This window comes from Artibeus jamaicensis, unplaced genomic scaffold (genome assembly GCF_021234435.1).
Source record: "Artibeus jamaicensis isolate MK-2021 breed Jamaican fruit bat unplaced genomic scaffold, CSHL_Jam_final contig_519, whole genome shotgun sequence".
Taxonomy (NCBI): domain Eukaryota; kingdom Metazoa; phylum Chordata; class Mammalia; order Chiroptera; family Phyllostomidae; genus Artibeus; species Artibeus jamaicensis.
The window spans coordinates 78728-101240 of NW_026521871.1; positions in this window are offsets into that span (position 1 = coordinate 78728).

Below are 22513 nucleotides of genomic sequence, written 5' to 3' on the forward strand. Positions count from 1 at the left end.
AAAAGCAGCAAGAGAAAAGTAGAGAGGTACCTACAAAGGAGTTCCCATAAGACACTCAGGTGATTTCTCAAAGAAATCTTGCAGGCAAGAAGGGACTGGTAAGAATTATTCAAAGTGATGATAAGCAATGACCTATCATCTAGATTACTTTATCCAGCAAAGCTATCATTTAGAATGGAAGGGCAGAGAAAGTGCTTCCCAGACCAGATAAAGCTAAAAGAGTTCATCATCACTGAACTATTATTACATGAAATATTAAAGGGACTTATTTAAGAAAAAGAATATCAAAACTATGAACATAACAGTGGCAACAAATTCACAATTATTGACAACTGAAAAAACAAGCTAAGCAAACAAGCAAAGCAGAAACAGAATCATAGATAGAGAGATCATTTGGAGGGTTATCAGTTGGGAGGGGAATGGGGAAAAGGTGCAGGGATTATGAAGCATAATTGATAAGTACAAAATAGAGAGGGGGAGGTTAAGAATAGTATAGGAAATGGAGAAGCCAAAGAACTGATATTCATGAGCCATGGACATGAACTAAGGTGTGGCAGGGGGAATGCTGGATGGGAGGGGGTACTGGGCGGAGAGGGACAAAAGGGGAAAATTGGGACAACTCTAATAGCATAATCAATAAAATATATTTTAAAGAAACAAATGGATGTTTTTATCTCTCTAAAAATCAATGAAAAAAGATTAAGACATACAGCATGATGGCTTGATTTACATATACTGTAAATTGATTAATACAGTAAGTTAACTAACATCCATCTTGTATAGCTAAAAAGAAAAGAAAGAAGAAAAGGAAAAATAGATTTTTTTGTACTTAGTTTATTTTCTTATCCAAGAGTTCAGGCATGCTAATTGACTCTTTGTAACTGTTTGTCATTATTCCTAATAAGGGTGATGAGTCACCAGGTTCAGCTGCTTGCTGCAAGTCCTAGGAGGCCAAGTCAAATCAAAAGGAGCAGCACTGTGGAACTCTGCAAAACCATCCACTGGCTAAACCCAAGCTCCTGCCCAGACCAAAGCTCTTCAGAGGTGGGCCAGACTTTAATCCAGGGTTAGTTAAGCCCCTTTAAACTTACAGTTCTCCTTTTGTAAAATAGGGCAAATAAAGGCATCTATCTTATCGACATTGATAGATTTAACAAATATTTGATTCCTAATACTGCCAGGCTCTGTGTCAGGAAATTAATACTTATTAAATGTATCATGTATTAGCTATCATTATTTTCAACACTTAATTATTTACATATCAACTATCCACTTTGTGGGAAAGTATCTGAAAGATTTGGAGTCTCTGGCATCCTTCATGCTCCCCCTCTCAAGCTCACACACACACACACACACACACACACACACACACACACACACACACACACACACACCGAGGACCCCTGGTGTGAATCCAACTGCTCAAGCCCATGTCCTCAATTATTGTGGTCTGAAAATGCAACTAATTTTATGATCAGCGTAAGTGCTTCCCAATTAGAAAGCCAAATATGTCACATTTCAAAATCAGAGGGAAGTTTTAGGAATTAACTGTCATTTTGATTTTCTGCCCTGCATTTTCCCTTTTGCTGGTTAAGAACATTAGGAGGCAGATCACTAGACACATCTGAAAGTAGACATTCATTTCTACAGCAAAGGTTCTTATTCTCTTCTGTTCTCCTTCTCCCCCATCTCCTGTCCCCACCCCACTCCCTAGTTCCTAGGACTCTAGATGAGACTATTAGTGAGAAAACATTTCCAGAATGCTATTTTTTTCTTTGATAAAGGAGTCTTCAAATTTGCTACTGGGTTGCCAAATAAACTACAAGACACCCAGTTAAATTTAAATTTCATATGAACAATAAATACATTTTTAGCAAAAATATGTCCCAAATCTGCATCTAAGATACATTTGTGCTAACAAATGATTAGTTGTTTATTGGAAACTCAAATTTAACTGGGCGTCCTGTACTTTTATTTGCTAAACCCAGTAACGCTTCTCCAGTTAGTAGTTTTGTGACCTACAGCAAGTTACACAAACTCTGTGTTTCAGTTCTCTCATCTGTAAAAGAAAAAAAAAAGGAATAGTAAAGGCACATTCTTCATGGAATGGCTGTAGTAGTATTTGTATTGTTCAATAAAATGTGTCTGCTTCTCTTCCTTCCAGAAACCTGGTAGGACAGCCTTTTCTTTTCCATGCAGTTAGTTAGGTGAGCCAATGGAAAGTGAGCAGAAGGAATATGTCACTTCTAGGGCAGAGTCTTAAAGAACCAGTCACAATCTGCAGCTGTTTTTTCCTCTGCCACAGCGGCTTGCTATTTGCCAGGTACAGTAGGGGTACCTAAGAGTACATGGAAAGGAGGCCCCCCCCCCCCCCACGCTGACCCAAGGAAGACAGGATATGAAGGAGAAATGAGCACCTACAGATTTAAACACTTTTATTTGCTAAACCCAGTCATGCTAAAACTTGGGGATTATTTGTTACTGCAGCATAATTTAGCTGATTGAGTGTTGTTATGCAGATTTTGTAAGTAAATAATTGTTAAGCATTGAGACTATGCATGACACATAGTAGGCATGACATGATTACTTATTAGGTTAAGAAAAAGTCAGAAACAGTCTTTTGACACTAAAAAGAGATTGAGACAGGCCTTGCTTGCTGTCCAAGTTTTGGTAATAAACATTTATTGTCCAATTTTTTTCTCCAGGCCTGAGAAATCAAATCCCCCCTTTCTCTTCCACAGCATTGGGTAATAAACTTGGTAAAGTCAGCAGCATTTAGCTTAGGGAATTTCTTTAATCATTAAACAGAATTTTTATGTCTAAAACACTCTTGCTATGGGTCTGCTCAAATTGCAGTGTGGGTTGTAACAGAGCTGTAGACTCGATTGCAGCTGACCAAGGCTGAACAGCCTGCAGGGGCCAGCCACATGCACAAGGATTCAGAAAGGGCAGAGGCACCCGGTCCAAGGCGAGATGGCTCGGTTAATGAGTGTCAGATGTGTGTAATTCAGGCCGCAGTGCTTGTTCTGATCTCTCAGCACAGGGACTCGCATCCATAAACAGACCAGACTTGATTTGATGCAGCACTTTCAATCCCCAAAGAATTCAGGAAGTGTTCCGAAAGAATGCTCTTTACTGGCAACTCAGCAATGTGGAAGGCAAACAGGGGGATGTCGTGTGTCCGTAACTCAGGCTTGGAAGCTTTGTTACAGTCCCTGCCATCCAGAATGGGCTAGCTTGACTGGAATGCCAGGTGACTCTTCCCTGTTACAACAAATATATACATTTTTTTAATCTTTCAGATGAGAAGAAGTACAGAGTTCATGTCAGACTCACTACAGTGATATCTAAGTATATGTGGATATACATTTTCTTTCATACACAACTGAAATAAAATTTCACAAAATATTACTTACCCTTATATAATATAATCAGAAGTTATCTATTTAATTTTTCTTATTTTAAAAAGCTGATCACGATCCGATATGTCAATTTTACAAACAACTTGTGTGTAGGATTTTAAATTTTGAAAGATATTTCACTAAAAGATAGTGAAAGGGAAAGACTCAGAAACCGTGGCACTTCAATCATACCATATCTTATGACCCTGGGACAGCCACTTCACCTTGCTAGGTCATAAACCTGGATTCTTTAGATTTTAACTGGATGAAATTTTAATGTGTGCTACCTGTGTCTAGATAAATACAAAAATATGCTGAAACCATCTTTATGTGCTAAGACTATTTTGCTATTTCTACGTTCATTCAAAGTTGGGGATAAAAATAGAGAGAAAGGTCATTTCCCTTCAGTATACAGGTTTGGTGGACGCTAAACCAAACCAACCCCCCTTTTTGGTTGCGTGTAACAAAACCCTCCCTCCACTCAGATACATACACAAGAAATTACTGGTTTAAAAAGAAGACTGGCCCACAGGCTGAGGCGGCTCCAGCACAGTTGGCTCGGAATGCTGAGATGATGCTGTGGTAACCCATCATCTCCCACCTCTGGGCTTCACTTTCCTCTCTGCTGTCTTCATTCTCTTCTGTTATAGACAGGCGCCCTCTGTGTGGCCTGAGAAGATATTCATTAGCAGCTCTAAATTTTGATTCTTCAAGCCTACTATCCCAAAGAAAAAAGTACCTCTCTCCTGATTGTTTCAGCAAAAGCCCTAGGCGCCTTGTTATCCCAACTTGGGTTACATGCTTATTCCTGAAACAATCACAGTGACCAGGATAAGACAGCTCTTCAACTGGTCAAGTAGGGGTCACATGCCAACACCAGGGACCCTGTGATGATGTCAGATCAACCAAACTGCATGAACTTGAGAATGGCAAAAAAAAAAAAAAAAAAAAAAATCAAGGGGCTTTTTCCAAAAGTTAGGGGCAAGAGTTTTAAGTAGATAATTAAAAAAATGGCCACTGCTGATCTTTACCTACACATACCACCAATCTCTATCTCCTCCTCAGCCTTAAAGCACAGAGAAGAAGCTGGCCTTCTACCGCTACACTTAGAGAATACTTTTCATCAAGAGAAAAGAAATCCTGATATTTTTCTCTCCAATCACTTTCAGAAGTTAAAAGCAGTCACAAAAGATTCTCTTTAGTTTTCAAGTGGAAAATTTAATGTCCCATGAACTTCTGGTCAGTGGCCTAAGAAGTAAAAACTCTCTTTGGGTCTTTAGAAATCATCTCTCCAACTTCATGTCCATGGTTTATAATGTCGTAATTGCCTTCATGGTTGTACTGCAGCTGCCTCTGCAAACACAGCTTAAACATGCAGGTCACCTTGGATTAACTAATGTATTGTATTTTCAACCGATTGGCTGAGCTGCTGGAGTCTTGCACTGCAAAACATACAGAGGGAAAACACATGCACATGAAACAACTTTGACTAAACCTGACAAAAAGGAAGAAAGCACATTGGAGAAAGATGACTTGGGTGTGATTATTTTTCTGCATTATGCTGAATGCTATTTGTCTTCTGTTTTGCACTGTTTTTGGAAACAAAACAGAGGCTTTGGGAAACAAAGCTGGGGCTTCTGGACTCTGCAGACATCATGGCTGTGCATGTGAGGAGATTAACTTGCTGAAAAACAGAAAAAGACAATGTAAGCAGTAGGATAGACTCTTTCTTTTGGCATATTCCCTTCTCAGACCAGACCATCGGGGCCAGAGTTTTGGCTTTTGTTTGTTTGCTTTCTCTTTGTTTTCTTTCTAGTTAGCTTGGAGTAGCTGTGGGGCTTTTTTGTTTGTTTGTTTGTTTGTTTTGTTGTTGTTATTTCTCATAGAATACTTCAGTGCCAATGGAGATAAGGCAACCTTGCCATGGCACAAGCACATTTATCACCTCTGGAAATTGACAGTTTTGATTTGACAACATTGTTTTGCCTTGGGCTTAAAATACAAAATGAAATAATTATCACTTTATCGGTGCTACATATGAAACAAAGACACTAGTGCTTTTCCCACTTTTGAGAACATTGCTCCTTCTTTCTCTTTGGCTTCTTACTTTTTTCAGCCTTCATATCTTGGCTTAAATGTCAGACCATAGTTTCTTAAAAATTAAACATAAGCAAAAGTAAACAAAATTACCATACAACCAAGCAATTCCATTTTTAGGCATGTGTCCAAGAGAAATAAAAATGTATGTCCAGACAAAATCTTGTACATGAGTGTTCACAGCAACACGATTCATGATAGCCCAAACTGAAAAATATCCGAAGGTTTGGATGAAAAAATGATGCCGGTGTGGCTCAGTGGACTGAGTGCCAACCTGGGAATCCGAAGGTTGCTGGTTAGCTTACCAGTCAGAGCACATGCCTGGGTTGTGGGCCAGGTCCCCAGTTGGGGGCATGTGAGAGGCAACAGATTGGTGTTTCTCTTGCACATCAATGTTTCTCTCCCTCTTTTTCACCCTCCCTCTCTCTAAAAATAGTTAAAATCTTTTTAAAAGTGTGATATAGCCATATAATGGGATATTATTCAGCCATAAAAAGGAAAGAAGTACACATAGATGCTACTATAGTAGGCAGTTAGAGATAAATGTGAGCAGAGCAGGAAAGATGGGCCAGGTGCTAAGGGTCACCAAGGTGAGAGCCCTAGGTGTTGAGCAATGGGTAGGGCTACAAGCCCTTGCATGACCACTCCCTTAAGCATTAATCCCTGGAGATGACATTGAGGCCTCAGCTGTGTTTCAGCTTCAGGCCCAGAAAAGCAACAAAACCAGGCAGAGCAACAGATGTGGCTAACATGAACCAGCTGTGATGACTAATGACACACTCCCTTGGCATCAACCAATCAGTGGAGACCATGACCCTGAAAGGACACACCTGGAAAGCTAATGAATATTCTATTGAGATCTTCCCTTGAGACCTCCAGATAAAAGCCCACAGGATGCAGGACTGAGTACCTGGAGGGGCTCTCTCTACGGAGCATGCCTTTCCTCACCCATTTCTTTCCCAGGGCATTCTCATTCTCTCCTGCTCTTGCTCCAAAGGCCTTTCTTTTTTTGTAACTTGTTTCCTGAGCCCATTCTTCCTATGGCTCACTTATTCCTCTGTAACGTCCTAAGTAAACTTTCTCTTATAGTTTGAGTCTTGGCTCTGAGCCAGAACTGAACAACTGAAGTTGCTGAACTGAGGTTAACGCCTGGTGCCATCTTTCCACCAGCAACACTATAACATGCATGAAACTTTAAAAAAAATTATGCTACATGAAAAAAGCCAACAAATGTGAAATTGTGCACCTAAAACCCGTATAATTTCATTAACAAGTGTCACCCCAATAAATTCAATAAAAAGGAGATAAAAAGTAGATTAGCAGTTGCTCATGGCTGGAGATAGAAACAGGAATTCACTCTAAATGGGAATGAGAGATATTATTGGGTTTATGAGGATGTTCTAAAATTGGATTTTAGTGGTAGTCATTCAACTCAGTAAATTTAATAAAAATTACTAACTTGTATAATAATAATACCAAGCACCTACTTTAGAAAGATTCATTACACTTCACAGCATTTGAATTTGGTCTCAGACACAGGCGGGTTCTAGTCTCAGCTGTGCCACTTCTAGCACAATCTTGGACAAGTTGCTTGCCTTCCTTAAGTTTTTATGACTTCAGGAAACAAGTATATCAGTATTAAATTATTTTCCATAGTTTCAAAATCTTGTCTATGTTTGTGTCTTTTCTACCTGACTGCACCACACACTTAGGACCTATTCTTTCATCCCTTCTGCCCAGTGGGACAGCACAGGTCTGTGGGCACTGCAGCATTGTGGTAAGGACTCTGGAGCCAGGGTGCTTAGGTTTGAATCTGCTCCCCAGCTGTGGGACCACTGGCAAGTTATTTACCCACACTGTCACATCATTGGAAAATGATTGTGTGTGTGTGTGTGTGTGTGTGTGTGGTGGGGGATATGAAGATTCTTGTGAAAATTCAAAGAGATGATGCACATATATGATGTAACACAGGAGCTCCACAACAGGGAACTGCTCTCGTGTTCATGATATTCTGAAAAACACCCGGAGGACCAGCAGGTGCTGACATGCTGTGCACATGCCGTCTACTACTCATGTTACAGGGCAGTGCACCCACGGCAGCAGATCAGTGCCAGAGAGACTGTGCCCCACTTCCAGTCTTGGTGCTACTTACAGGGTTAGGGAGGGAGTAGTATGTGAAAATTCTACACTTTGGTGATAAACACAGTAGCCGTGGGGTACAGGGGCCTTGAGGGGGCTGGGACATCCAGATACAGACTATTTTCCTTGTACCCGATGGCTGCTGGGAGGGCATCCACCTGTTCTCAGAGGTGGAGGGGCCATGTCTTCAGTTACCCCCCCACATGCCAATACACACACACAGTGTTTAGAATAGTGTCTGGCCCATAGAAAGTGTTATGTAGGTGTCAGCTATTATCTGTATGCCCTATATCTAGACAGCTACAAATAACATACATCTGCTTTGCTCTTTACTTCCCAGAAGTGTTTGTGTTTATTTTACACATGCATTATCACCAGCCAGCATTGGTAACACTCTTCAACAGCAAGTACTCACCTCCATCTCTGAACAACCTGGTTGTCTGTGCTTCTCTCAACAGAGTCTTTAATCTTTCACCTCAGATTCTCATCAAAGTAGGTTTTCTTTTAATAACAACTCAACAAACTCTTTTGTACTAGCATTAATTCTATTAATTTATTCAAACATATATTTCTATACACTTGACCCTTTTTTTAAATTTAAATATATTTTATTGATTATGCCATTACAGTTGTTCTATTCCCCCCTTCATTCCCTTCCACCCTGCACACCCCTCCCCCACCATTCCCCCCTTTAGTTTATGACCACATGTCTCAAGTTCTTCAGATTCTGTATTTCCCCTACTATTCTTGCCCTCCCCCTATCTATTTTCTACCTACCATCTATGCTACTTATTTTCTATACCTTCTCCACCCTTCTCCTTCTCCCATTCCCCTGTTGCTAACCCTCCATGTGATCTTCATTTCTATGGTTCTGCTCCTGATCTAGCTGTCCTCTTAGTTTGCTTTTGTTTTTGGTGTGGTTCTTAATAACTGTGAGTTTGCTGTCCTTTCACTGTTCATCTTTCTTATCTTCTTTTTCTTAGGTAAGTCCCTTTAACATTTCATATAATAAGGGCTTGGTGATGATGAATTTCTTGAATTTGATCTTATCTGAGAAGCACTTTATCTGCCCTTCCATTCTAAATGAAAGCTTTGTGGATAGAGCAATCTTGGTTATAGGTCTTTGGATTTCATGACTTGGAATACTTCTTTCCAGCCCCTTCTTGCCTGTAAGGTCTCTTTTGAGAAATCCACTGACAGTCTGATGGGAACTCCTTTGTAGGTGACTGTCCCCTTAGCTCTTGCTGCTTCTAGGATTCTCTCCTTCATTTTAATCTTGGCTAATGTAATGATGATGTGCCTTGGTGTGTTCCTTCTTGGGTCCAACTTCTTTGGGACTCTCTGAGCTTCCTGGATTTCCTGGAAGTCTATTTCCTTTGCCAGACTGGGGAAGTTCTCCTTTATTATTTGTTCAAATAAGTTTTCTACTCATGACTGTTCCTCTTCCCCTTCTGGTACCCCTATAATTTGGATGTTGGGACATTTAAAGATGTCCTGAAGGTTCCTAAGCCTCTCCTTATTTTTTGAATTCTGGTTTCTTCATCCTTTTCTGTTTGGTCATTTTTTTCCTCTTTCTGGTCCACTCCTTTGATTTGAGTCCCAGTTTCCTTTCCATTACTATTTGTTTCCTGTGCATTTCCATTCATTTCAATTAGTTTAGCCTTCATATGTCCCTCTAATTTGCGACTAAAATCAACCAGTTCTGTGAGCATCCTGATCACCAGTGTTTTGAACTGATGCACTTGACCCTTGAACAACATAGATTTGAACTACATGATCCACTTCTATGTGGGATTTCTTTCATTGTATACTATAAATGTATTTCCTCTTCCTAAGAATTTTCTTAATAACAGTTTCTTTTCTATAGCTTACTTTATTGTAAGAATACAGTATATAATATATATAACATAAAAATATGGGTTTTTTTAAAAAATTGATTTTTAGAGAGAGAGGAAGGGAAAAAGAGAAACATCTATTTGTTGCTTCAACCACCCATGCATTCACTGGTTGATTCTGCAACCTCAGTGCATCCGGATGATGCTCCAACCAATATAGAGACCCAGCCAGAGTTACAAAACATGTGTTAATGGACTTTTCATGTTACTGGTAAGGCTTCTGATTAACAATAGGCTATTAGTAGTTGAGTTTTTAAAAATATTTTAAAATTTATTTTTAGAAAGAGGGAAAGAGAAGGAGAAAGAGAGTTAGAGAAACATCAATGTGAGGTTGCCTCTCATGTGGCCCCCACTGGGGACCTGGCCTGAAACCTAGGCATGTGCCCTGACTGGGAATCAAACCAGCAGCCCTTTGGTTTGCAGCCTGCACTCAATGCACTGAGCTACACCATCCAGGGCAATAGTTAAGTTTGGGGGAGTCAAAAGTTATACATGGATTTTCAAATGAACCTCAAATTATTCAAGGGTCAACTGTACATTAATTGAATGTCAAATATATGCCAGTGTGCTAGGAAGCGGGCATCTGTATCCTTAACAATATTCCCAGAGTTCAACTTACAAACCTGCTTTCAAGGACCACTGCTCTGAGTCACATGTGGCAGGGAGGGAGAATGGATTCAACTAAAGGCAGGGAGACAAGCTGGGAAGTAAGGGATGAGGACAGGGCCAGGCAAGGAATGCATGGTGAACAGAAACATAGCTCCCAGGATATTCACATTCTAAAGGATCTTGAGAGGCAGAGGCTGTCCTGCATTATACAGGCGGGCCCAAATTGTAATCACTGTACCCTTATAAGAGTGAAGAAGAGGAAGATTTAAATGCAGAAGAGGAAGATGATATGATTATGGATGCAGTGGGGTGAGGGGAGAGAAAAGGTGATGTGGTTGGAGGAAGCTGCCATGAACAACAAAATGTAGACAGCTTCCAGAAACCATAAAGGATGAAGAGATGGATTTTACCCTACAGCCTAAAGAAGGAACTAGCCCTTCTGATACCTCGATGTCAGACCTGTCAGACTCATTTCAGACTTCTGGCTTCTAGAATTATAAGATAATAAATTTGTGTTGTTTTAAGTCATTACACTGTTGGTTATTTTTCAAAACAGCCATATGAAATTAATACAGAGGATTTTAACAAACTAATACAAAAATATGTAGGAGTGAAACCATTAAGTTTTAGCACTTTATTAGTTATGCAAGGTAGAAAATAAAGAGTAAGAGAGAAGAGGAGGAATCAAGAATGAGTGTATAGCCCTGGCTGGGTAGTTCATTTGGTTAGTGCATCATCTCCATCATCTCCATAGGTCAAGATTGTGGGTTTGGTCCCAGGTCATGGCACATACAAGAAGCAATCAATGAATGTATAAGTAAGTGGAACAGTAGACTGACGTCTTTCTCTCTCCCTCTGCCTTCCTGTCTCTCTAAAAGCAATAAATTAAAAAAATTTTTAATGAGTATAGATTTCTAATCATGGGTGGTTGCTGCTGACATCAATATTGTTGTTAAAATAACCACTAATATCAGCTCAGGCTTAAGTGCCTTATAAAAAAGTGTCTCAGTTGGCTACAGAAAAAGACACAGACTAATGCAACAGTAAGTATTTCCTAAATGAGTAAAGCCTCATTAATTGTGACAGAGGCTCATCTCAAATTTATGTTTTCCTCTTTTTAAGGAGAGTTTGGGAAGCAAATGAAGAGTTTAACAAGATTGCCACAGGGAATATTTAAGCTGCTAAGAAAAACAAACTGCTTTTAATCACCTTCAAACACTTGATAAGCACTATTTGCAGTCCAACTGATTTGTCAATTGCAAGTCATTCTAATTCTTTATCAAACAAGTGCTGGGGCAGACCAGGGAATGCTTTTATAGCCTGGTTCTACTTCCTGGAAACAATAAAACTGTTTCTGTTAAAATATTTTATCATTCTAACCTTCCATTGATCCTGGCTAGCTTTCCTCTAACAAGGTGTCAGACAACTACCCTTTGATGGATCTTTTGCTTCAGAGCTGCTCCCTCACCATCTACCCTTGCCATGTATTTTGGAGTTCCCAAACCCAATTCCAATGTATGGATGTGTGTGTGAGAGAGAGGGGTTTCCTCACATCATCAAGCAGTCTCAGGACACCAACTGACTGTTCTACAATTCAACTCATTTTTGACACTATCTGCCTGGAGATACCATGGGGTTCACAAGTTAAGGGTTCATCCCACAAGTTTGGCCCCATTCCTCTTCAGATACCAGTCACAAGCCCAAGTTGTTACCTGTGCTTCTTACTAACCAGCTAGAAATCAATATTTCCCATATCCTCCTCCTTGGGTCTCATTAATTTTTTAGAGTGGCTCAAGAACTCAGAGAAACATATTACTTACTTGGTTATTGGATTATTATAAAAGAGTATAACTCTGGAACAGCAAGATGGAAGAGATGGGTAGACCAAGCATGGGGAAGGGGCATGGAGCCACTGCATCCTCTGCAAGTGGGTCACTCTTTCGGGTACCCTCACATGTTTGCCACCCTGAAGGCTCTCTGGACCCTGTCTTCCTGGGGCTGTTTATGGAAGCTTCATGACATAGGCATGTTTCATTAAATCATTGGCCACTGGAAAATGATTCAACCCCCAATCTCTACCCTCCTCCCCGCTACAGAGGTCACGAGTGGGACTGAAAGTTCCAACCCTCGAGTCACATGGTTGTCTCCCCTGGCAACCAGCCCCCTCATCCTTACTTGGGGCCCCCAAATCACCTTATTAACCTAATGAATGCACCAAATTTTTAGAAGCTCTGTACAAGAAGTGAGGACTACGATCAAATATATATTTCATACCTTATCTGGGAAAACCCAGGGCTGATCTTCAAAACTACCTGTCTCCCATGTCCCAATCCAATTCATCACCAAGATCTGACCATCTCCATCCACTTTCCTTTAATGCCACCCTCAAAATTCTAGTCCAAGCTACCATTAACCATTACCTGGACAGGGAACAGGTGAGGAAACTGTACCTAAAACGGTTCCTTCTCTGGTTTCCTGACTCCATTGAATGCCTTGTAATTCAGCCTTCTGACAGCTGCCAGTGAGGTTTATCAAAACAAGCTGTAGCTTCTAGACTAGAGTCACATTGAATGGGTTTATTAGCTATACAGGGGCTTTAGCTCAGCCATACTCTCTCTGAGCCTCATTGCCTTCACCTACAAACCCAATAGCAGTCACTGCCTCTGAGGTTTCAGGTGAGGATTAAGTGAAAGTAAAGTGCTTCCCTTGGTACCTGCAAATAACAATACTCAGTAAATACCAGGTGTGGTTACTATTACTACTTGGTTTGTGTACCAGCCAGTGAATTAGGACAATCTCACCCCAGTGATTATAAACATACGCAGGTTTAGTGTACAACACTCATTCATCTGTTTGTGTAGGTAAAACACAAATGGAGGTTTATGTCTTCTTTGCTTTCCCATATTTTTTGAGGCCAGCACAATTATGAGTAGATGAAACCAATTATATTATAACCAGTCTAAATTACACATATAAAAGCAGTATTTAAAATACGGGTAAGCCCTGACTGGTGTAGCTCAATGGATTGAGCGTGGGCTTGCGAACCAGAAGATCGCGGTTCGATTCCCAATCAGGGCACATGCCTGGGTTGCAGGCCAGTTCCCAGCAGGGGACGCACTAGAGGCAACCATACATTGATGTTTCTCTCCCTCTCTCCTCCCCTTCCCCTCTAAAGATAAATAAAACCTTAAGAAAATAAAAATAAAATACGGGTAAGTGAACCATTTCAAGATTCTTCCTTTAGCTCTGGCTGAGTGGCTGAATTGGTTGGACCAGGTTGCAGGTTCCATCCCTGGTCAGGGAACATAGGGGATTCAACCAGTGAGTGCATCGATGAATGGAACAGTGGGTTGATGTTTCCTTCTCTTTCTCTCTACTTTCATCTTCCTCCCTAGGATCAATAAATGAAACATTTAAATGATTCTTCTTTTAAGGAAGTTAATGAAATTTCTTTCATACATCTAACATACTGTTTCTTCTTATTCTATGGCCCCAGTTAAAAAAATTAAAGAAATAAAAATTCAACCATACATAGAGTGAGCTACTAAGTATTCAGAAGAGGACTTAATCAAAATGTTAAGAAAGAATTTAATTTTTTAAAGGTTTTATTTATGTATTTTTAGAGAGGGAAATGGAGGGACAAAAAGAGGGAGAGAAACATCAATGTATGGTTGCAACCCCCACAACCCCTACTCAGGACCTGGCCTGCAACCCAGGCACATGTCCTGACTGGAAATTGAACCTGCGACCCCTTGGTTTTCAGGCCAGCCTCGATCCACAGAGCCATACCAGCCAGTGAGAAAAAATTTAATTTTTAGCTGACCAGATATAAACAATGAAAAGTCAAAAAAGTAATGGCTACCCTGAAATCTCCATTAACTCCTGCTAAACACAGATGAGTACCTTTATCTCACAGCAGTTCTAATCACTCAAAATGTGCGTCCAGTTGAGTAATTCAAAAGCAAAGTCTCAGACTTCCAGCGAAGATGGAGGAATACATACATATACTTTACCTACTCAAACAACAAAAACAAGGACAACGACAAATTTAAAAACAAAATATAACCAAAACTTCTAGAAAACCAAACTGTATGGAAGTCGGACAACCAAGGAGTTAAAGAAGAAACATTCGACCGGACAGGTAGGAGGGGTGGAGACGAGCAGCAGCCAGGATGGAGAGGACTTGTGGCGAGGCAGTGGCTGGAGGACAGAGGTGGGCAAAGCAGCACTGGCATACAGATAAACGGGGAGGAACAACTGGAGATGAGACAAATACGCAACCAGGGGTTCCAGCATGGGGAAACAAAGCCTCAAAAACCTCTGACTGAAAAAACCTCTGGGGGTTGAGGCAGCAGGAGAAACTCCCAGCCTCACAGGAGACTTCACTAGAGATGCCCACGGGGTCCTAGAAGGTATACAAACCCACCCACCTGTGAATCAGCGTCAGAAAGACCCAATTCACTTGTGGGTAGCAGAGGAAGTGACTGAAAGATAGCCCACAGCTGATCTAGCAGCATTGTTCCCTCTCCAATCCCTCCCCCACATTCAGGGCCACAACACAGCAATGTGGGTTGCCCTGTCCTAGTGAATATCTAAGGCTCCACCCCTTACTACATAACAGGTGCACCAAGACAAACAAATATGGCCCAAATAAAAGAACAGATCAAAGCTCCAGAAAAAATACAACTAAGCATTGAAGAGATAGCCAACCTATCAGATGAAGAGTTCAAAACACTGGTAATCAGATGCTCACAGAAATGGTTGAGTATGGTTACAGAATAGAGAAAAAGGTGAAGGCTGTAAAAAGTGATATAAAGGAAAATGTACAGAGAGCCAGTAGTGAAGGGAAGGAAACCAAGACTCAAATCAATGGTTTGGACCAGAAGGAAGAAATAAACATTCAACCAGAACACAATGAAGAAATAAGATTCAAAAAAAATGAGGAGAGGTTTAGGAACCTCCAGAAAAACTTTAAACATTCCAACATCTGAATCAAAGGAGTACCAGAAGGAAGAGAGGAAGAACAACAAAAGGAAAACTTCCCCAATCTGGCAAAGGAAACAGACTTCCAGGAAGTCCAAGAAGCTCAGAGAGTCCCAATAAGTGGGACCCAAGATTAAAGATGAGGAGAGAACCTTCAAAGCAACAAGAGAAAAGGAGAGAGTTACCTACAAAGAAGTTCCCATGAGACACTCAGCTGATTTCTCAAAAGAAAACTTACAGGCAAGAAGGGGCAGGAAGGAAGTATTTGAAGTCATGAAAGTCAAGGACCTACATCCAAGATGATTTTATCCAGCAAAGCTTTCATTTAGAATGGAAGGGCAGATAAAGTGCTTCCCAGATAAAGTCAGGTTAAAGGAGTTCATCATCACCAAGCCCTTATTATATGAAATGTTAAAGGGACTTAGCTAAGAAAAAGAAGATGAAAAATAGGAACAGTAAAATATGAACAAACTCATAACTATCAACAACTGAATCTAAAAAAGCGAAAACAAAAACAAACTAAGCAAACAACTAGAACAGGAACAGAATCACAGAAATGGAGATCACATGGAGGGTTTTCATCGGGGAGGGGGAGGGAGGAGAATGGGGAAAAGGTACAGGAAATAAGAAGCATAAATGGTAGGGACAAAACAGAGAGGGGGAGGTTAAGAATAGTATGGGAAATGGAGAAACCAAAGAACTTATATGTATGACCCATGGACATGAACGAAGGTGGGCAGATGATGGTGGGAGGAGTGGGACAGGGTGGAGGAGAAGAAAGGGAAGGAAAAAATGGGACAACTGTAATAGCATAATCAATAAAATACATTAGAATTTAAAAATTAAAAAAAGCAAAGTCTCTCAGAATCATATTTTGCAAGAAAACCTCATTAAATCAATGCGCGGGAAGCTTTGTCCAAAGTAAAGAATATTTTGTTTTTTAAACTATTTACTTCCCCCTTCAAAAAAGAGATTTTATTTATTTTTAGAGAGAGGGGAAGGGAGGGAGAAAGAGAGGGAGAGAAACATTGACTGGTTGCCTCTCACAAGCCCCCAATGAGGAACCAGGCCTGCAACAGAGGCTTGTGCCCTGACCAAGAATCAGACCATTAGAACTTCTGTTTTGTGGGACGACACCCAACCCATTAAGCCACACCAGTCAGGGCCAAAGTAAAGAATAGTTTTCAATGAAACGCCATTTTATTACTTTTGAAGGACCCAGGCCTGGAGTTAAAATTTAAAAAAACTCAAAGGACTGAAGAGATTATGATGGCTACTCCCCTCTATTCCATTTTGTATTTCAAAATAAAAACAAGCAAATCGAAAGAAGTAAAAAGAAGACCAAAGTTTACTTTCCCCACAAATGCTACATTATTGATTTTTTCCAAATATTATACATTAAATAATTTTTCAAAAAAAGTTGTAGTGCATCTGCTTTGCTGGTGCCTGAGCACATTTGGTCTGCTGACCAGGGAATTGCAACTGTAGGGAACTGCACCTCTAAAACAAATCTGCTACAGGCTAGACCAGGATTCAAATCCCAGCTGCATTATTTACTAGCTGTGTAATGCTAGGCTAGTTCCTAGTCTCTATCAATCATCTTGTTTGTGATTGAAATGTGGTTGTGTGGGGATTATAACAAGTGAACAGAAACAGTGTCTCCTAAATTTGGTAACTAAATAATAGTATACGGCTCTTTGCAATTAACCCATCACCTGTATGTAAATGATGCCTAAGCAAACTACTATCGATTTCATTAAGTAGATGAAACAGGCACCCTTACAACTGTTTATTTTGTAAAAATTTGCTTAGCATGTTCAGACAACAGAGAACTTTAAAAAAAAACTTCACAAATTTCAATTCAGCAGATTTTAAGTTCATTAGTTTTTGGTATCCCAAAGTGTGAAGAAAAGGAATGAATAAAGAAGATAATTCTATGTGACAACCATTAAAAATAATGGAACATAACATCATGTCTGTGGATTTTAAGCATTTGGGAAGTAAACAAAATGTTCTTTCCAGGAGTACACTTGATGCCTTTTGGGAGAACCCACTGTCCTGAGAAGGTGAAGGCTGTCAACTGCTCAATGATTTCATACCCTGTCACTACATTGAGAGGATTAAAAGGGGGAAAAGAGGAGATGCTGCCATTTAACACACATGAGTACACTTCCTGTCCCTTGTGATGGTCATTTATTTAACAAACTCTTTGCTGAATATACTGAATACCAGGCCATTGTGTTAGAACCAGGGGTGTCCAAACTTTTGCTGTCTCTGGGACACACTGGAAGAAGAGTTGTCTTGAGACACACATTAAATACATCGTGACACATAATCACAAAAAAATCTCAATGTTTTATGTAAATTTACAGTTTCGGGTTGGGACACATTCACAACCGTCCTGGGCCACATAAGGTCTGCGGGCCAGGGGTTGGACAACCCTGTGAGGACACAATGACCAACAAGACTCATCTACAATCCTCACTCACACAGAGCCTACGTATGTGGAGGGGCAGAAAAGGTGCCTTTGGGCCACTTCCTGGGCAGCAGCGGGTGCTAGGCACTGCTTACACACATCACACGTGCATGGACTTCCCTGTGGTGCTGAGTCAGGCACCATGCAGTCCTCATCTCTCCTTTTCTTTTGGTCACCATCAAAAGCTGTTTATTGGAAAACAATAACAACAAACATAACACCTACATTTCTCAAATTTTTTTCCATGTAATCTGTTTAAAAGTGTACCTGTGTTCTCCAAAAATGTTAATGTCATGAAAGACATAGAAACGGTAAGGGGTTGATCAAAATTAAAGGGGAACTAATAATGAAATAGAATATGCAGTCTTGGTCTGAATCCCATACTGGAGGGGAAAAATGCAGTAAAGGTCCTTACTGGGTCAGTCAACAAAATTGGAATATGGCCAGTAGATGAAATAAAAGTACTGATCGATGTTTAATTATGTGAAGTAGATATATGTGCAGTGTTTATGTAAGAGGATGTCCTGGTGCATAGGGAAAAAACACCGAAGAATTTAAGAGAAAGGTGGCAAGGTGAATACAACTTAATTGAAAGTGGTTTGGGAACCAATTTATATAAGACACACGAAAGGGGCAAAATGTTTGCAATTGGTGAATCTAGGTAGAGCTATATAAAGCTTTTTTTGTACTATCTTTGTGCGGTTTCTAGATACTTGTATTTATTTACAAATAAAAGTTGTAAAATTTTGTAAATTTAAAATGGAGGGTCCCTCATAGCAGCACAAAGGTAGGGCAGAAAATTCCAAGCACACACTCTGCAGCTGGCCATCATTAAGGATGATATCCTGTTGTGACCAGATATTAAAAGTTTGCTCTGCTATAGTGAATTTCTATGGATCTGGGCAATAAAATGAAACATTCTTCCAGTCTAGGATTTTATTATCATTCCTCTGAGAATGTATGCTTGGTCAGATATTCTTTATTTTGGCTCCAGGTCACCAGTAATTTCAGAATGTGTTTTGAAGCCCATTCATCTCTGAGCCCGTGCAAATATTAAAAATGTCATTAAATTATGAAGTAGAACTGAAAAGATTTTTTGTCTTGAAATTCTTTGAGTCCATTTCCATTTTCTCTCATCACTGGGAAATTTTTATTTGATATCTGAAATCCCTAATGAGCTTAGTCTCTTGATAGCTCAAACATAACTGCCCTGATTTAAAGTTTTTCTTTAAAAATGTGATTTATGTGCTCACTTACACACATATCTCAGCAGGTAAGGGGTTCGAAGAGCAGTCATGACTTAGGACTTTGTTAGAAATAATTTTTTGTAGGCTCCATTATAAATGAGGAAAACAATTCTTACCTCAGAGGGGATGATGTAAGAAATAATTATCATTTGCAAAATGCCTCAAGGTCTTGAGATGGAAGGGCCATTTTGGCGTTTCAGATTCTCATTTGTATTATGGGCTTACATTTCTTTTATAGTACATAGAGCACGGTCATTTTAAATGAAGTATTTCCTTAGAATCCTGTGAAGGTGGTTGCCTCATTTCACCAATTAAGCAACTTCATTTGTCTTTGGCCACAGGTGGTGTTCCTATCAGTAGAGGGAACACATTCCTAGCCATGTTGCTACTCACTGGCTTACTAAATGAATTATGCTAATTTCACTTTACTATTTTACTTTTACCCTCATGTTGCTATTTTAATTTCATTATACAAACTACTCTTGCTTTAGTTCATTTTAATAATAAGAGCATTGCCCAATAAATTCAATTCTACTGTCTTACTTTTCTCAGGCTGCTATAAAAGTATAGACTGGGTAACTTATGAACAACAAAAACTTATTTCTCAAACTTCTTGAGCCTGGAAGTCTGAGACCAGAGGGCCAGTATGGTTAATTTCTGTGAGGTAATGCCTTCGCATAGCAGAAAGAGAGGAGAGAGCTCTCTGGAGCCTTTCCATAAGGTCATTCATCCCATCATGAGGGCTCCACCCTCATGACCTATTTACCTCACAAAGCCTCTACCTCCGAATTCTTTGGGGGTTAGGATTTGAAATATTTAGTCCAAAACATCCACTAATATTTCCTGAGCACCTGTCATGTGCTAGTCCCTGAAAATTGCTTGACAAATAGACCTAGTCACTGATCTCATGAAGCTTGGAATCAATCCAGTGGAGAAGAAAGACAAGACATAATAATATACTAAATATTCCATTTTAAAGTTTGACATAAGACAAATAGGAAATAAAAGAAAATACCTGAGATTATAAAGATGGGACCTGACAGCAATGAACTTCTGTGAAATCTTTCTAGTTCTGTTTGTAATAAATGTGATCAGATTTCCTCATAGGTAAACATTCTAATAACACGCTCATTTGTCAGAAGCAATGTGTCTAGGCCACGGAAAAAGTTCAGTCTCATTTGGTTAGTAATTGTTATTTTCTTAAAGTTTTAATTTTTAATTAAGTGTATTTTAGTGATTATACTATTACAGTTGTCCCGTTTTTCCCCTTTGCCCCCCTCCACCCAGTACCCCTGCTCCCTCCAGCAATGCCCACCCCCATAGTTCATGTCCATAGATAGTACATGTAAGTTCTTCGGCTTCTCCATTTCCTATACTATTCTTAACCTCCCCCTCTCTATTTTGTACTTATCAATTATGCTTCATAATCCCTGCACCTTTCCCCCATTTTCTGCCTTCCTCCTCCCCACTGATAACCCTCCATGTGATCTCCATTTCTGTGATTTGATTACTGTTCTAGTTGTTTACTTTGTTTGCTTTTTTTTAAGGTTCAGTTGTTGATACTTGTGAGTTTGTTCTTATTTTACTGTTCTTATTTTTGATCTTATTTTTCTTAGATAAGTTCCTTTAACATTTCATATAAGAAGGGCTTGGTGATGATGAACTCCTTTAACTTGATCTTATCTGGGAAAGCACTTTATCTGTCCTTTCATTCTAAATGATAGCTTTGCCACATAGAATAATCTAGGTTATAGGTCCTTGCTTTTCATCACTTTGAATAATTCTTACCAGTCCCTTCTTGCCTGCAAGATTTCTTTTGAGAAATCACCTGAGTATCTTATGGGAACTCCTTTGTAGGTACCTCTCTACTTTTCTCTTGCTGCTTTTAAGATTCTTCATCTTTAACCCTTGGCATTTTAATTATGATGTGTCTTGGTGTGGCTCTTTTTAGGTCCAACTTGTCTGGGACTCTCTGAGCCTTCTGGACTTTTACATCTATTTCCTTTACCAAATTAGGGAAATTTTCTTTCATTATTTTTTCAAATAAGTTTTGCATCTTGCTCTTCTTCTTCTAGCACCCCTATGATTTGGTAAGTTTAAAGTTGTCCCTAAGCGTCTCCTCATTTTTTGGAATTCTTGTGTCTTCTTTCTGTTCTGGTTGAATGTTTATTTCTTCCTTTTGTTCCAAATCATTGATTGGAATCTGGGCTTCCTTCCCTTCACTCTTGGTTCCCTGTATATTTTTCTTTATTTCACTTTGTGTAGACTTCACTTCTTTATTTTGTGGCCATACTCAATCATTTCTGTGAGTATCCTGATTACCAGTGTTTTGAACTTTGCATCTGATAGGTTAACTATTTCCATGTCACTTAGTTCTTTTTTTTGGAACTTTGACCTGTTCCTTCATTTGGGCCATATTTCTTTGTCTCCTCAATTTGGCATCTTCCCTGTGTTAGTTTCTGTGTATTGGGTAGAGCTGCTTCGACTCCCCAAGTGGGAGTCACCTGGTACGTTATAAGGGGCGGAGCCTCAGGTATTCACCAGGGCAGGACAACCTGCTTCATCACTTTGTGGTGCTATACTCAGGGGAGGAGTCAGAGAGGGAATCATGTCCCTTGTTCAGCTCTGGGTCACTGAACATGACCCATTTTCAGTCACTTCCCCCACTTCCCATAAGCGACTGGAACCCTTCTAGCTGCTGCCCTGGTGGCAATTCCATGAGTTGGTGAGCTTGTGTATGTTCTAGGACGCTGTGGGACCTTTAAAAGGACTCTCCTGAGAGATCGGCAGTTTCTTCCCCCCACCCCCAACCCCAACTGGTTTTTACAGCCAGCATTATAAGGCTTTACTTTACCTGAAATTCTGGGACTTGTGGTCTGGCCTGGGGCTGGGATCACTCGCTCCAAAATTGTCCCTTCCAGTTTTTATCTGCTGCATGTGAATGTGAGACTCCCCATTTCACTGGCTGCCTTGCCACACCACACTGCATCCTCTTTGCCCTGGCTGCCCATCTCTGCCCCTCCTACCTATCTGGATGACCATTTCTTCTTTAATTCCTTGGTTGTTGGACTTCCATACAGTTTGATTTTCTGGCTGTTCTGGATGTTTTTTTGTTTTTAGGTTGGTTGTTATCCTTTTCATGGTTGTGTGAGGAGGGGAAGCATGTCTACCTATGCCTCCTTCTTGGCCAGAAGTTTAGTGTTTTAATATTTTTGAGAATATGATGGGATTAAACAGTGCAACTGTAGAAAAAATGCAAATGCTGAGCCAAAATTGGTTCTTAAATACTTCATTGGTAAGATTCAAGAGGAAATTAAACATTTTTCAAAAAAAAAAATAAAGAACCCATAGTAATGAATTTAGGGACACAACATAAGACCTACTGTAGTCCCTAACAGAAAATCTAGTTATTTATTGAATACTTTCTATATATAGGTACTTATTACTATGTCCTATTTGTTGGGCTCATATTGTGGTAAGGACTTACTTAGATTAGTTCAAATAATGTGGTGATGTTGTAAGGCCCTGCAGAGAAATTTGGCAATCAAGAATTTTGGCTCTGTGGAAGAGTGATCTTAAAGGGATCCAACAAACAGAATACTCAGCCAGAAAGGTAAGAACAGGACCCATAAAGACTTGGAGTTGAATGAATAGAAGATTTCTCTA